The sequence below is a fragment of the Trachinotus anak genome, unplaced genomic scaffold, assembly GCF_046630095.1.
Source record: "Trachinotus anak isolate AG129_WGS33_773 ecotype Australia unplaced genomic scaffold, CSIRO_AGI_Tana_v1 ptg000014l, whole genome shotgun sequence".
In the NCBI taxonomy this organism is placed as follows: Eukaryota; Metazoa; Chordata; class Actinopteri; order Carangiformes; family Carangidae; genus Trachinotus; species Trachinotus anak.
This window is the reverse complement of record NW_027273865.1, coordinates 19,447,553-19,460,155: the sequence shown is the minus strand read 5'-3', so window position 1 is coordinate 19,460,155 and position 12,603 is coordinate 19,447,553. Positions and strand designations below refer to the sequence as shown.

Here is a 12,603-nt window from a genome sequence, read left to right as displayed (position 1 = left end):
GTTTGCATGTTCTCCCCATGTCTGCTTGGTCTCCCTCCGGGTACTCTAGCTTCCTCCCACAGTCCAAAGACATGCACTTTAGGTTAATTGGTGACTCTAAATTGCCCATAGGTGTGAATGGTTGTTTGTCCCCCCCCCCCCAAATGACTCTGTATGGATAAGTGGTAAAGAAAATTGATAGATGGAACATATATCCATTTCTGTTAAGCAGGTCAGAAATCTGACTGATCAGTCTTGGTCTTCCTGGGCTACATTTGGTGAAAATGCAGTTAATATGGTCTACTGGACATTTTCTATACTAAAACATCAGTATGTGAAAGCCAGAAATTTCAGGTGTAAAGCTGAGGATGCCAAAACTGTCCAATAATTCTCTCACATTTGATTAGGTAGAGCTGCCTGGAGGGGGAGGTTGGTGCAATTACAGCCAAAAAAGTGAAAAAAGAAAAAAATATATATTTTGTGAGCTAACATATCATTAAAAAGTGTGATCCATTTTCCTTTCTTTGTAGAACCTGAAGGAACCTGCGAACAGAGGGAGGAGGAGCCACTGCTGTGTTCTGGAGGTGGTACAGGTTAATAGATGACGCTCTAAAATCTAAACACCACATCAATCTTCCATCATCCCTGTTCGACTCATGACAATGCAGTGAATTCGCCTCCACCACAGCCTCATGCAGGAAAATAGCAGCCTCTGGAGAGGACAAGCCAAAAGGCGAAGCAAGGCAGATAATTGCTTTGGGGAGACGAAAAAGTGGATGAGAAGCAGAGGAAAAAACTGGAAAGAGAAAAAGGGAAAGAGCAGAAGGCATTAGACAGAAGAAGAAGAGAGAGTGGAGAAAGGTGAAAAAAGGGAGGGACAAGAAGCAGAGAGATGGGAGAGTGGGTACAAGGAAAGAGAAGCACAAAGAGACTGCAGCAAGAGAAAAAGCTTCAAAATGTTACCAGCCCTTTTCTCTGTAACATAGAAATGTACAAAGTAGCAGTTCTTTAGGAAGTTCTTTTTCCTATTGTTCTTTTTAGTGACAATAACAAATTAACAGTATTTACTCAAGTGTTTGCAATTTGTCACAACCCGGCTCAAAGGAAGGACAAAATGTGGAGACCATGCATGACTCTTTAAAGTACGGTAAAAATAAATTTCACTCCTCAGATCCCAACAACCAGGAAATTGGTCTGGAGGCCTAGAGGCCGTCACAAGTTACATAATTTACTTTGAAAGTCTGATACTTAAACATTACATACAGTATTTGTTTGAGTTGTGAATTTTGACATATTAGTATAATTTACTAATATGTTGGGGTTTTTTTTGGAACAAGTGACAAATTGTGGCGTGGGTCATGGCCAAAAGAGGACATAATACTGACCACTAGCACCTGGACCTAATATGCATTCAAACACACTTGTGTACAGTATAATGCATTAATGTTTGCTTGCAGTATTTGCCTGCTCACATAATTTATGTAAATACCCAGCTTTATGGTTAAAGTGCTGACCTTCCTCTTGTCTAATAGTAATATTTTACTCACAAAAATAAACTCTGTGTAGGCTACAGATACCTACCCTGCTAATAACCTAAGATTAATTAGCTTGATTTTACCACCAGCAGCCTCCTCCAAGCAGCTTGTTGTGTATTGAAAAAGGTAATGTGAAACTCTGCCAGGGGTATCATATAGTAGGTGTTTCATTCTACTGTATGTCATTTACAGTGCACAGTATATGCAGGACATTGTGTTAGTGTGTAGAGTGATTTGGTCATAGCTTCAGATGGCTTCGTAAATTATTCTGCAGAAACTTACTGCTTCTCAAAATTCTTGACAAGATGCAAAATCAAAGGTGTAAGGATACTTTTTCATAGGTATATACTAACAGTAACACAAAAACCAAAACCAAACGTCGATGCCAGCTTAGCATACGGTGGTGTTTGACCTTAGCGATGGCCCTGTGTCAGTTCATGCATGTCCAGTTGAGGCTTCCACAGTGCAGTGATGTGTCACACCCTTTAGGAAGTGTTGTTACATGGTAATGGGAGGGCTATGGAGGTCAAATCAGAAAATGATCCATGATACACAATACACAGAGTAGCCTTGCATGTTCAATCCAAAAAACCCAAATATGTGAAACATTTGGGATGTTTTTACAGAAAAGACTTTGTCAATTTTTCTAATTTCTGGATGCCAGTTTGGTGTTCTGTAACCATTCTGAATTGTCCTTGGAGCTTGTAGGGGTCCTCTTAACCCTGCAGTCAATGTTCCCTGTGCCCCACAGCAGCCCCTGCTGTTCTAGAGGCCTTTTCACAGCAATCCCACTCAGTAGAGCCAACCCAATAAAGTTTTATAACATGGGTGCAGACAAACCACTAGTGTGCACAGTAGAGAGAGCAGGACTGGTCCTGCTGTTTTTGTCCATTTAGTTCCTTTTTATATCGAAACATTGAATGGTATTGCTCAAAGTGACAAACCACAAGTACACTTAATTCTGTCCAAATAGCAATTATAAAGCATTAAGAAAGTATTTTCTCTATACGCAGGCTCCCCACACCTGGCAACACTCAACACCATAGTTCCCCTCAGAAACCACACCAGTACAAGTTAACACATTATGTCCTACACTAGAACCTACAGCAGAAAAATCCAGTCAAATTCTTGCAGTGTGAAATGAGTAGTCTGCAAAGACAGAAAAACGTTCCGTACACCTCTTACAGAGCATTTAAAGAAAACACAATATTTACAACATTTTCATCCTCCCAACAAAATTGGTAGCTTCTTTAGGAAAATGTAAAAAACAGTCAAACTCCCAAAGCAAAACTGTGATGGTTTTCTTCCTCTACAGTCGAACTGTTCATAAAATAAGTGTTTTGTAACTTAGTATTCAGGGGCTAAAACCTTGGCAGAGCTTCGGAACTCTATGAGTCCAGGGGCAAGAAATCCAACACTATAATGTAACTCAAGTGGCCAGCTCTATTAAGATAGAGTTGTACCAGCTTGGACATGGCCTGGATTAACAAAATCAGGTGAGATGTTAGAGAACCAAGGCAATCTGAAGTACAAAGCACTTATAAACAACTGCAAAAACATGGACCTGTTGGCATATAAATTTAAGACAAAATCCAATGAGATGCAATACTTAGTATGAGACAACCTGTATGTGCAGGAAAATATATAGGAACATATTAAAACCACAAAAATGACCACAAGACCACAAAGCAGATGACCATGAAGCACAGTGCAGCAACATCCAAATTCCTCTGCACACTAATATAACAAAAGTGTCAGCTTAATAAAAAGAGCAAGACTCCAGCATCAACACACACAGCCAGTCAACAGACATTGAGGTGGTAGAGTAAGCTGGCTAAGAGACCAAATGCAGGCTGCTGATATCAACGCAGTGAATCTCCTCACAATGCAAGCAGGATTTGATCACAAATCCAGCCCAGAGAGACTCCACGCCAGCCAGAAAAAAAAGAGGACTGGAGCTTAGTGAGCGTGAAGCCTCAGTCCTGAATGAAACACAAAGCATACACTGGTTAAATGGCTTGAATACTAGTTTGACTATTATACTACTAATGCTCTCTCCAACAAGGATGGTCTCTTGAGACTAAAATCTCCTTTGAGATAGAGTTCTGGAAAAAATGGAAGCACAATTATGTATCATGACCCAACACAGAGCAAATATTCAGTCAAGGAAGAATTATGAGAGGAGAAGAGCATAAAAAGCACTGAAACACTTTTTCAGGGGAAACAAGGAAAACACAATTTCTTAAAAAAAGCTAGAGCTAAGTATATGTCACAGGGCAAAACTACTTGAAAAATATTATGTATTATAGAATATATTATTATCTAAAACAATCCATTTTGACTGTAGATGAGTAACATACACAATGAATAAGCCTTTCCTACCGAAGCTCTTTTGTGTCAAGGTAAATTTACCCTCTATCAAACCAGAACAAGGCCAGGGCTTTTGGGACTGACAACCACCTTAACAGTGTACACCACAATTCCCACAAGCCATTTCAATTGTATCTATTCGATGTACATTACAGTTGCTGTGCATTAATATATACAGTATATGGACCAAAAAAATGGCATGTGTGTTTGGTTGTGTTTTTGTTTGTTTTTATTTCCCAGAAGTTTCCCAGAAATTCCCTTTATTTGTGACTGAAAATATTTAAGAATTTCAGGTCAAGGATAAGGTGGAATTTGCCATTTCTCAGGTAAAAAACTGTTTTTGGAGTTTGCTTTGTACAGTGCACAGTTATAGCAACAAAGGTATAATCACAATTCCACACTAAGGAACACCTGTTCCCTACACACCCATTTGATGCTGTGGATAATAATAATAATAATAATAATAGCAGCAGCAAGGCAAACAACTTATATTTAAGATGTCCAGTTATTATTTCAGAGAATTTGAATACGGTAGCCATCATTAAGCTTTCAATTACAATAAACAACTGCCTTTCACAAAGAAAAAACAACAATGACTTCATCCTACAAACAGGCCTCATACATATACATCTTATGACTCATAAGATGTATATGTATGAGCATTCGCATTCTAGGCAGCATATTCATGTACATGCAAGTTACAAATGAAAAAACATGTGCACAAGAGACAGCATTTTTGGGTGATAAAGTGGTAGCAAAAAGCCTAGAGGACACAAATGAACTTGTGTCAGCAAGAGCATTATGTCAGCACTCAAAATAATGCAATAGCAAATAATCTTACTGTACATGTCATGTATAGGAGATCAAACTGTCAAGAGTGGTCAGCAGTATTTGTTCACCTCCGATCTTTTACAGTGTCTTGGTTGTTCTTGGTTGACTGTTTCACTTTTCAGTATACCTTTCAGTAAACCAACTCCCACGGACAGTTTTATTGCATGAATCTAGAATTTGTGCAGAAATGAAATTTGGTGTCTGGGCTCTGACCTCACCAGCAAGCACCAAACCCAGCACGGCAGTGTTTGGGGAACAATTAACTTCCCCCTTCAAAATCACATTAAATACAGAGTGCAATGCCAGCGACTATGTGGAATCTGCTATTGTTAGGGCCAGGCCCCTGGCACTATGTGGCCACTTCCAGATGAAGCACCTCCAGCCATTGTGGGGTCCATATTGTCTAGTGAACTAAGATGAGGGGGGAAAAAAACAACAACAGGCAATACAGCTGATGTGCAGCAGCAGATTAAGACTCACTTCAGCTATTAAGCATATTAAAACCCCAAAAATTCATGGTTTGGAAAACACAATAAAAATGTTCCACGGCATATGGCCGTCAGCACGGGCTGTGATTTCAAGGTTGGCAATGAGTGCAGCCTCAACGCAGTGTAACGCAACAACATAAAAATGGAGCTCAGCAATTTGATAAATAGGCACATAAAGCGAGCTGTCAAAACACCTGATGATTGAGTGAAATATTTCTCTAATGACTGGCTGTATGTGAAGTATGTGGGGAAAGTGGTCATATGATTGCATGTCCTATGGGTGACCAAAGCCATGCTGAGTCAGTTTTGTCAAAAAATAAATAAATAAATAAATAAATAAAAAATTAATGGGCCTTTTCCCACAGCAGACATTCTGACAAGTCATAGCTGGGAAGCCACAGGTGTAAATAATAATGTTGATGAAGGCTGCGTCACACTCAGGAGCTCCTAGTTTCCTCCATGGAAATGAGGCAATCATCAATAAAATTAATCCCACCTGTGAGTTTCCCGTTACGACGAGTCAATATGGCTGCTGGGTCTGTTATGTGAACAATGTGTTGTGTGTAACAATACTACAGCCCTGCTTGCAATCACTCAACCAAACGGCGAGAACAAACAATAAAAAGGTAATAATAGCAATAGTGCTCAGTATGAGGGCATATTATTGCACATGGCAGCAAACAAGAGAGCAGGGAAGAAGAGAGACAAGCAGAACAACCAGCAGCGCCATGCGTCGACTTGGTGGGGCTGCTGAACTCACCCCAGCTTGTTGACAAAGTGCACAAACACGAGTGAACAGAGCTGAGACATCCCCTCACTGTACGCATGTCAGCACAAAGCGGCGCGCACTCACCTCGTTCAAGTTTCCCGGCATCTCACGGGTCAGTAAATCCTTTGGGAAAAGGAAGCTCCAAGCTTCTGGTTTGAAAGAGCCCACTTGAAGCCTACAAAAAAAAAAAAAAAAGCAACACAAGGTGCTGCGAGCGGCGGGGCAGGTCCGTGAGATGCTGGCCGAGCAGCAGCAGCCAAAACACAAGGCAGAGAGGGTTTCCGGAGAGTTTAAACGTCCCGCCCCTGTAAAGGGAGCGCTTGATATATGTTATCTGACCTGCTAGACCTCAGCTCCATTAGGGACAAAAATTACACACAACTAAAAGCAGAATATTTAACATGAAATCAATTATTTACTGGTTTTTATCTCAGTGCTAACATATTTTTAATTGTGCTGCAAAACTGTCATCCTCACCATCTTTATTTTAACCTTACAGGTCTATGTTATGCAGGCTTATCATGAAATGAAAAGATAACAGAATCTGAAAATAAACAAAAATGATAAACATTACCATTTGAATAGACATATTTAAATCAAATTATAGGGTCGACTTGAGCTGTAAAAGGAGCAAAAATCATTGCAGGTACAGATTCAGGGCTTAGCAGAGTAATTGTAATAAATCTCTCCACTTTCTTAAAAGTTAATCTAAAGGTCTGTCATACCTAAAGGAAATGTAGCCTTGAATGACTGTGTCACATTAAGCTTTTCTGCACATTCTCTCTACATAGTTAAGAGCTTTTTGTGAATCCTCACTGGAAGCGTGAGTTTCCAGACTTTTCTTATGCATGTGGAGTTTGACAAAATGCAGAAAGACTGGGTACCTGGGGCTGTAAACTCAGAAACAGTCATCAGTTGCGATCGGTGGTAGTGAGAGTCAACAGGAGAGAGGGATGGTGATGGAGCGGTGGCGAGCAAGCTCGTTAGGAGATGAGTAATCTACCCTAAAGGATTGGACTTCATTAACCCTTCAGCTGAGGTCTCTCCTCTCTTGCTTTCTCTCCACTCAGTTTTCTCTCTCTCTCCTGCTGGCTCTTCACCTCTCTAGCTCTCAGCCTCTCTCTCTCTGACCATGTGGATGACTGGCCTGTCGGAAGGCTAACTGCACCACTCAGCTGGAAAATGAATGGCTTTTTATGTTGTGTGATCGCTATAGTCAGTGAGGCACACTGGCTCTTTCAACATCCCTAACGGGAGGAATCCTGTAGGCAGTGGACAGTCCATCTATTTCTTTATTGTATGGGGAAATATAAGCCTAGAGAAAGGCACATAGGTAATCAGATCATTACATTAGGCCTACAGCATTTATTTTGTTGTCAGTTAGATGTAACGTCTAGCAGGTTAAGGAAAAGTTACACCTGTATTTAACTGCGTTCAGACAGAAAGCAGAGCTCATTTTAGAGGGGGGGCATTTGCACAAAGTTATTTCAACAGACACAAAAACACAAATTCCTCTGATGCAAAGATGCGCTTGAGCGAAAACCTGTACATATCTCAGGGCTCTATGAATCTGCTTCACAAATGTACATAGACAGGACCCACAGAAATGATGCACTTGGCTTCCTGTCTGAACCATCTGAGCACAGTTTTGATGTAGGTGCATCACAAAGGAGTAGTGCAAGCTAATCCTCTCCTCTGCTAGTTGAAATGAAAAGTGTGTGTACCATGACAATTGGTACACACACTTTTGTAACTTTCCACATAATTTATCACTGAATACCTTAAAATGAATCACATTCCCACCATACTCAGAATATGGCTACATTAGCTAGTAAATTTAACATCTGCCAAACATGACAGAGGCAAGTGACACGAAAATGGCACAATATCCGATCTGACCTGTATTTCTTGCACCAACTGTGTGTTTCGTGCACCTCCACAGAGATGGTGTGCATTAAATCATCCAACTAGTCTCCTTATAGGAACACCTATCCATTTATCAAATTTTATGATGAAAACTATCCTTATGCTCTTACATAAAGTAGCTTTATGCTCTTGGCTCTTTCAGTATGTCTCCTCCTTATCACTAAGCCTGCCAGTCTTTTCATTATAAACTGGCAGCTGTGCATGATTTCTCTCTGGTCTATCATAGAGGATGAGTGAATGACCCTTGACACCAAGACACTGAAGACTGCAGGCAAATCAGGCACTTTAGAGTGTGTTGTTCTCAAGATAGTGTGCCTGTGCTCAGACAGAGCGAGAGAGAGAGAGAGAGAGAGAGAGTGACTTTCGGAACTCATGTTTTTCTCTGCAGACATGCCTTACGTCCCATCAGCTCTTCCATTTCTTACTCTTATCGCGACCTCATAGGGCATAAAATATAAGCCAGGCCTCTAGCACAGTAGCTTTGGTAGCAAGTCTTTGCACAACACCAGAAAAGCATTAGAGGTAAACAGTAGGATGTTTTTCCTTTCCACAGACTCAAAGTTCATGTGAGGGCAGTGACAGCCTGAGGACACTGTGAATAAAATACTGCACATTTGAGTCCAATCATCACTGTGTTCATATTTAGAGATTGTAATTAAATATAATGTTTTGGTATTAAACATTCATTTTATTAACAGGTGTACCATTATGATTTTTTTCATAGACATCCTCTTTTATCTAATGTTTACTTCCATTCAACAATTGGTATCTTCACCTTTACTGATAAAAGTAAGTAAAAGTAAGAATTTGTCACTCAAGATTTCCAGCAAGGTCACATTGCCATGTAAGAAGATGAATCCTGCTTTAGATAACAATAATACTGTATATTATTATTTGGGGCTCCAATGGCACGTACACATGTACGGTTCTCTCTAAATTAAACAGAGAGCCTGGATCAGTAAAAAAGCTTTTGTAGGCTTTTTGTAAGCATGTTAGCCCTTTTAATTGTTTTGTCACCTCACCAGCAAATAATAATAAAAGTGGATGGATACACTTTTTAAAACTTGTGGTAGATGTGGTATATAGTATATATTATATTGTGTTTACATGACTATATAAGAATGTTTGTCCTTGACTTGGGGAAAGGGTCATGGAGGGAAACATGAGCATGAATAAAGCAATTAAGCCCTGTAGCTTAAAAAAAAAGCCATGATGATTGAATGAGACAAGTCCGTCATCAAAAATACATTTACAATTCAGCTGGAAAGCAGCCTGCCCTTCTTGTTATGTATCAAAAAACTCATCAGCTGGGTGTTACCTGCCCTCTTCAGCAGCCCTGCCTCCTGCTTCATATTGTCAACATATCCCTGTGATTTTTTTATATGAGCGTGACCTTGAGTGGGGCAGTGACAAACAGTAGCTTACTGAGGGAGTCACAGTACAACCTGTGTGGAGGCATTCCCAGGTAAGTGATGAAATAGGTAAATACTGTAAGAGCCTATTAAAAGAGCCCTACTTCCCTCTTTAGTAATCAGGCCGCCTCAGACACTACATCATTTTAGGTAACCACCAGAAATCAATCAGCCACACTACCTGAGCGTGAGTTAGGCATTAAATACAATGCCGCCAGTGAAGATCAGAGATTTTGTAATACTAACAATTTTTCAAAATCAATATTTTTTATTTAAATTGCTTTTATGTCCATCTGTGTGATACAGTATTGTAAACTGTCTAACTTTGGTTAGAAAACATTGAACTCTGTTAATAAAAAAAGATTGGTTTGTCATGGCTTGTTGGTTTGAAACCATCCTAATAGACGGTGCAAAAAGACTCATATTACACTGTATTTGTGTTTTCATGCACCCAAATTAACCAAAACCCCAGTAGTGGCACACATAGAGGCTCTCCTATCCTGGATACATGAATAGATTTATAAACAAACCTCTGTAAACAGACCATTTACTGTATGTTACCTCAATATTGACTGAATCACATTGACACATCAACCTGTCATCTGGACATGCTGCTTTCTAATACAATGGTCTGTCTTGCTGTCATAGAATATGACAGCAGGTGCAGGTGTTCTCCCGTCCTCTGAGGACATGGACACCGCAGGATTTCTCAGACCAAGGCAGCGAAACAAATGCTCCCCTTTCCTTCACCAATGCTGCCACCGTTTGAACACAGGCCAACCGCCTGCTTTGGCCTCTGAACTCCCTGTCCTTGTTGTTTGCTCCTGTGAGGCCTGTAATGAACTCAGAGGGTAGGCAAGGAAATGTCAGACCACTGATGTAATCACAGGGAAAGGTCAGGAGAAGGGAGGAGGGAGGCAAGGAATCCAATATTATTAAGTAGAGTGAGACTGAGGAGTGGAGATTATGTCAACCAATGTAAAACTAAGGAGGGAATCACACAGATATTCTAGTTAAAGGTTACATGATTATATTTGGCTGCGTGCCCACATTTCAACCTGTGAAACCACACACTTACATACACCACATCTTTCTTTTTGCCATAGTCACAGGCTTGTTTTGATTGCATCTGTCACTACAGTTTGTGATAAAATATATATCTATACAGATAAGTTTCATTTCTTTAAGCTCATCAAATATCAAAGTCTGATTTCAGACAAACGCTGCATTAGCTTCCCCTGAAGCAGCTGAAACTGCTCATTACCACCAGAGGTGAAGAAGGCTTCCCTGTTTGATGGGAGATTTGCCTATATACCCTAAATTATCCACAAAGACATATTATTATTCATGAGAAAAGTCCATTTGGTTCAAGTGCTACCTCTATATTTTCCTGTCATTGTCTACTCCCCTGAAGCGGTTTCCATGCCTTATTTATTCATGTGTTGAGCGAGCTGTGACACCTGGAGACGAGTCCAAGGACAATGGCTCGTTAAATAGTCATATGTAATGTCAAGAGACCAACTGCAACTCTTCAAGGACTCCTGCAGTTTTAGGGCAATAGTCTAACAACACAGTCTTTTGATCCATGACAGAGGTGTGAGAAGTGTGAAATTGTGTATTTGAAGATACATGTGTCAGTAATTATATGTGGACCTAACACTGTGTCCTGACCTCATTGGAGGTATTTTTTGGTCTCACATTGGGTCAAGGAACAGCAGCTATTGTTACTGTTCTCAAAGAGCACTTTAAACCACCATGTTCAACATATTGGTGCAGCGTTGATACAGCAACCGCGCGGAGCTTTAGTGAAGGACGTGCGTTTCTGACAAATGTACATAATGTAAAGGATATTTTGAGCTTCCAGTATCACACATGTAGATATGCAAGCACACACACACACACACACACACACACACACACAACTCTGAAAACTCATCCCTCAGCACCAACCTGCAGCCCTGCTCTCTGAGAACTGAGCTGTGGTGGGATGTGACATGTTGAGAGGCAAGAGGAGATAACCCAGAGGGGGGTGTTCCAGGTATTATTCAGACACATGCAAGCAGAAATACACACACACACACACACACATATGTCCTTGACTAAATTATAAATAATGAAAGGATAAAGACAACTGACATGGTGTGTGGTTGCAGACCAAGAGAATGTCCTTGTGTCCTTTCTGCTGACAGTTAATGGAAACAGTCTTACAAGCTCTCCTGCCTCCTTTAAACTGATTTTTACTTTTAAAAAACCTCTCCTCCTCCTTTCAGACTTTCTCTTTAAACATCCTGAGGCCTTTTGAAGTTGAAATTCACAAGCAATTAAACACCAGGGTCATTTTTACCAATAACGTAGTATTTAGTGGTGTTAGGACTCTAGGAAGCTCCTGGGTTCAACTGAATCCCCTTAAACCTTCTTAAGTAAACACTGATTGCTGAGAATATTGCAAAAATTGCAGTCAGAGCAAATATAGTGAGTTGGTAGGCTTGGGATGAGCTACAACTGTTGAAGTTGATTACAGCAAGTGATCCAGGGCTCCTTGGCTGGAGGCTGATGGTGCTCAAGTATGGAAAAATTGAAATTTGAAGGTGTTCATGTGGACATGAAGCGAATACGAGAGGAAGTCAAATCAAGTGGCAACATAGCAGGTTAACTGACTAAAATCTGCTTGATTGAGGTCGGGGGGACTCGCAGCACACTTGTCTAGCTAGAATTATTAGTTCAGTTTCATAAAACATTTATTTTAAGAGAGAAAAAATGGTAAATAGCCTACTATAGAGGGACTCAACATCTGAAAACACATCCCATGCAATTTTAAGGCCCCTTCAAGGGAAATTCAGACTGAGTTAATGAAGAAACTAAATCAATACACTGACCAGAAACAAATGAATGAAATTAATCAGTGTCATACAATACTCTTATATGAGCTCTTATTTGTGGAAAATAAAACAAAATCATATCATTAAACAACATAAAAAATTAATTATAGTATAATGTGTATTGCACACAGTAGGGAGTATATCATTATGTCTGTGATAAGTTTCTTATTAGCAAGAGTAGAACTTACACTTGCTATGTAAATTAAAATATTTTACAAATGGAATTTGCTGTTTATTTTCAGCTCTGTACCAAAACCAACTGACTGAACCTTTTCAAATATTATGTCTCATTTCAAGGATCAAGCATTTAATTTTATCAATCAAACGTCGGAATATATTAAATGAACTGAAACCAGCAGTGATAGAAGCAATATTCAGATCATGTACTTTTTTTGTAAAAAAACAAACAAACAA

The 12,603-nt window shown here is 39.9% G+C and overlaps 1 protein-coding gene across 4 annotated transcripts in view; it reads right to left on the bottom strand.

Annotated features, from left to right (window-relative positions):
* The window catches only part of sphkap (SPHK1 interactor, AKAP domain containing), a 113,759-nt gene extending 107,383 nt beyond the window's left edge, over nucleotides 1-6,376 (bottom strand). For all 4 annotated transcript variants that reach the window (XM_071497133.1, XM_071497132.1, XM_071497138.1 and 1 more), the window contains exon 1: nucleotides 6,057-6,376. The gene's annotated coding sequence lies outside the window, so the exon portion shown is untranslated. The remainder of the gene's footprint in view (nucleotides 1-6,056) is intronic.
* Between the last annotated feature and the right edge of the window lie 6,227 nt (nucleotides 6,377-12,603).